The sequence below is a fragment of the Onychostruthus taczanowskii genome, unplaced genomic scaffold (genome assembly GCF_017590055.1).
Source record: "Onychostruthus taczanowskii isolate IOZ18803 unplaced genomic scaffold, ASM1759005v1 scaffold12, whole genome shotgun sequence".
In the NCBI taxonomy this organism is placed as follows: domain Eukaryota; kingdom Metazoa; phylum Chordata; class Aves; order Passeriformes; family Passeridae; genus Onychostruthus; species Onychostruthus taczanowskii.
Genome location: NW_024498351.1, coordinates 12,551,491 through 12,556,590, shown reverse-complemented (window position 1 = coordinate 12,556,590; position 5,100 = coordinate 12,551,491).

Below are 5,100 nucleotides of genomic sequence, written 5' to 3'. Positions count from 1 at the left end.
CTGTCACATCAGGTTCTGCCAAGTGCTGCTTTTCTGCAACAAGTTCCTCCAGTTATTTAGCCTCTCCTAGTATTGGGACCCAAAGTTAAAAACCAAACAACCCTCCACCAAACGAACAGAAAGAATCCCATGAAAATAAGGGGAATAGTCTAGTTTCACTCAAGACATGCAAGCTTTAACAAGTTGCAGCCTAGACTTTGTTTTACTCAGCTGCCAAGGAGGACAGCAGAGGCCAAGAACTTTCCAGCTGTCCTTTCATGAAGGAACACTGACACAAACTCTGAATAAACAGACACCTACTGCAATTTCTGTTTCACCATAACTACCAAGGCCTTCAAACACAACCACAGATATTAACATTTCTCTCCAGTCAAGACGGTAAAGATATGGTTTTTAGGAAAGAGTCTTGTGATATTACTATCTAGCTTCTCATTTGCTGCACTTTTATCCATGAAAACTGCCTCGAAAACTTGTTTTCTCTCGATATTAAGAACTCGCCCATATAGTTTAACAAAGTCCCCCTCTGGCATGTGTTACATTGCCATCTAGTGACACATTGTAAGGGTATTTTCTGCTGATAAACTATTCTCAATCACTTTTCCCTAACGAAATTTCACTCAGTGTATTAGCTTAGGGTTAATAAAAGATTATTCAAATCATTAAAGTAATTTAATAGGAAAGGAAATTTTATTATTTGATTGGTTTTAGAATATTTCTCACTGTGTGTTTGCTCTTCCATAATTAGCTCTTCAGCAGTCTTGTTGGTACCTTTTAATATTTTTAATGGAAAAGACCTTTATATTAGTAGGAAGTGGAGGTATTTTCTCTTTCAGAAAGAGATCACACAGGACTATTTGCATGGTTACAGACCTTGCTGTTAGTGCTCTGAATAATTATATTAATAATTTTACTGCTCTTACATTTAAAATTCAACCTTCTCCTGGTGCGCATCTTACATGCCATCACCTCATCAATACCAGGTGCTTTCAAAACAATACATATAAGAACTGATAGCTGAAATTAAGCTAGGCTTAAGCCAAAAATGAATGGGCTTGTACTGAAGATGAGAAACATACATGCGCTGCTGGGTTACAGACTTCTCTCAAGCAGAGAGTCAGATAAACCAGGGTGTCGCAGCCTCACCTCACTGTGACACTGCAAATCTCCTGGAACAGGCACTAGATGCTCCAGCACAATCTTGCTATAGCAATAAATGCTCTAGAGGGACACAGTCAAACCCCAGACTGACAACAGCCTTGGCAGGGTCCTTCCCTTCAGCTTTACAAGGGCTGTGGTGTGCACCCCAGCCCTGAAGAGCTTGCACTGCTCTGCCTACTCTCACGACAGCTCAAAATCCAAACGAGGACATTTCCAGAGAGCCCATCGTGGTTTGCACAAAGAATTGTTGACAGGGTTAACTTTACCTGTCTGTTAGTGTATTATACCAAACAATCTTTGAAATATTGCTACTCTCCAGAAGTTATTTTGCGTACAACAGCAAGTTTGGGTGCCCTGAGTTGTTTTTATGCTTTGGACTTAGCCACTGAAGGCACCATTGCATTGAACTTCTTGCAATTCAGAACAGAATGAATGAGGTCCAAATGAGAAGAATGGAAATCCAGCCTCTGGCAAGAAAGCAATGCTAACCAGCCCAGGCTGCCAAGCCCAGTGATGAGACTGATTGCTCATCTGACTAAATCCAGACTCACTGATTCTCTCTGCCTGAAAGAAGGAGCAGTGACTTAACATTCATTCACAGAAAACTGTTGGATCAGTACCTCTTCAAAGTTACGTGGCCCCAACACTTGAGTTGGGGCATTAAAATGTGGAAGTGTGTGAGACTTTCTTCCAACTATTCTACTTTTACACTAAGTCATCCTCTTTCATATCTTAAGGATCAATACCTCTTCAAAGTTACGTGGCCCCAACACTTGAGTTGGGGCATTAAAAGGTGGAAGTGTGTGAGACTTTCTCCAAGTATTCTACTTTTACACTAGGCTTAAAATGTACCATACATTTCGGAGGGGTGAGACAGAGCATACCATTTAAATAAAATGGAATACAACACAAAGTCATCCTCTTTCGTATCTTATCTGGCACTTTCAAACTGTCTCACTTTCAAAGTGGTTTATAAACAGTATTGATTCTTATTTATAGCTGATATCATCTTTGCCTTTCCCTTTTGTTTTGGATCAAAAATACTTTCCCAGTGCTTGTGCATAAGGAAGAATCCCACAACATTCTGGAACAGGTACAAAACCAGAAGGTCCCTGATAAATGTAGTACTCCTTTCTTTCTCATATGTACAGAGTACAACAGTTTCTTACAGCTCTTATTTTGGTCCTTTTTACTTGGAGTGGTTAAAGTTGGTAGGGAGAGGATAAAAATGGTTGGCTGTCTCTAGTACAGTGGGAACTGCAGAGGCAGCAATTCTCATTTCATGCTCATGCTTTCTGTTGTTTTATCCACAGCTGCTTTGAGATTCCTATTGCTACAGCACCAGCAACTGACTTGTATCTTGTCTCCTGGGGAAGCAGCTGTTCCCACTTAGCAGGGGTAGATGCTCAGAACACAGACATTTACCTTAAAGAATGGGGTCACTGCGGTTATCTGTATAGAAATACCACCCCACTTCAAAGCACAGCTATTCCTGCTCCACTGCCCAAATATTTACAAAAAATATTTTTGTTTTCTGTATGAAACATATAACAGGTAATAAGTGCACTGAAAATTGCCTTAAATATATTTGCTACAACAGTGGAGCTTCAGAAAGATGATGTTGCCCAGACTTTATTCCCTACAGCAATCTCTACCCATACTATTCAAAGTTGGAAAAACTGATTTATGTTTGCAATGAATTAGGTTTCAAAATGCTTGTGAGATAACCAACCATCACTCCCTAGATAGTTTAAAACTCATGTGCATCTGTCACCTGCAGCTTTTTGTCTGGCCCATGAAAAGATCTGTAGAGGACCCAAGAATAACATCCCAGAGTCCCAAGTCTGTCACAGATTTTAACTGTAAAGATTTTTTCATTTACAACAGATGATGGCAAATCCCATCCCAGGAATGGGATTCCCAAGGATAAACTAAACAGCACTCTCTTAAATGTCGTCAGACACTTATTGCCTAGAGAACACAAACGCAAGGATGCCACTTGTGTACATAGGTACATAATTGACTCATCTTTTTTTACTCTATTACACATGACATTCATAAAGATGTCAAATATTTAAAAAAAAAAAAGATTGTTACATTAAGATCACCACTGTCTAAATCCAAACACTTTGAAAATTCCTTTATATTAAAATCCCTCAATTCTAATAGGTAAAAAACTGTATAATAGCATTATATACTTAAACTTAAAATCCAGATATCTTATTATCCTATTCTGAAAATGAACATTTCTCACTTTCCATTGTTTTGTAAAGTGAATGCCTGACATCTGCTGGTAAATATACAAACTGCATATTGTTGAATTAAACTATCTTTGGTTTTTAGACTAAGGAAGATGTTTTAGAATACATAATTTATTCAAAGAAATAAGATTAAAATTATTACGATCATGACATAATGAGGTTTCAAAACTGAACTGCATCAATATTGCTTTTACTTGTTAGAGTCAAGATAGGTTCTTAGATTTTTCTACGAAATTTCCCTGCAGGAATGATCAAATCTAGCCCTCAAAAAACCAACATGCAAGCCAATAATTTTTCCTTAACAGGATTTTTGTTTACATTATTTTTACTATACTAAATTAGCAAGAGAAAGTTTAGTGCTATTACACTGCCATTTTGTTTAGATTGAACATTCTTCAAAAAGCAATTTTTAAACTATTCTCTAATATTGCAGTCGTGCTACCATAAATGTAATTGCTGGTTAAAACAACTGGAACACCCATGAAAATACTGACTTATAAAAGCCCAGTCTGTGACAAAGGATATAAAACATTCTTTTTAAAGACTTCTCAAAATCCAGGAAACATATGGGAGGAAATAAAGGATATTTCTCTAGAAAAAGCAGCAGAAAGCACTGCCCCAGAACTGATCAAATGAAGGCTTTCAGTTTTTCATCCTCTCATGTATTGCACAGTTCTTTTTCTAAAATCTGAGGAATTTTTAGTACGGATAATTAGGACTCCATTTTTATGATGTACTTTTGTAACACAATGTCTTGCTGAAACACAATTCAGAAACTAATTCTGTGCACAAGTGGGTCAGCATATCAGAATTAAAATAATCTTGCTGGATCACAAGTAGGAATCAGGAAGGAAAGAATATACCCAGGAAAATGAGAAACTAAAATATTGTATGAATTCTTTAATAGGGAGTAATATGAAAGTGATAAAAAAACTAAAGTTTTTTTTGACAACATTTTTGAAGGAGGAAAAAACTTCCAAAGTTAACAACAGACCTTTGCTCAAATCCTATTGAATATCAAAGAGCAGAACTCCTTCTTCAGCCAGAGAAATTGATCCTTCATTCCAAAAAAAATAAAATTCTGTTTGACAAGAATTTCTTTTGTAAGGTAAAAGCTATTGTCTTCATTATTATTTGGTTTTTCATTTTCCCTCTGTACCAACAAAAACAATCAAGTATAATGAAAACTTGGTGCAGTTCCTCTTGAATCCCTGTTTCACAATGTATATTTCTGGCGTTGTACAACATAAACACTATACTTTGCAACAACACCACCAAAAAGAGAGCATAGAAAAATTACCATAAATTTAATGGCAAGTGTACATCAGTTTTCTGAAAGTACACCATCCACAATTCTCTTTGACAGAAGGTAAACAAATTAAAAAAAAAAAAAGACTAAAAAAAAGACAAAAATTAATTAAAATCTAAGCCATGAAAAAACTTCATTTTGGATCCAGGAAAGCAAGTCATTTACACCTCATTTACACCCTGGGGAAAAGGTTAAATTGGTGTTGCACCCTGTAGAAGTGGCCAGATAAATCTCCGTGTTTGATGCTGGTTCATCTGAAATAAAGCAGCACTGAAATAAAAATTGCTGAAGTTCCCTGGTGCTGACCAGTTCTTGAAAGATTACACTGAACAATGGGTACATACATATAGCATACATATTTATTGGATTTCC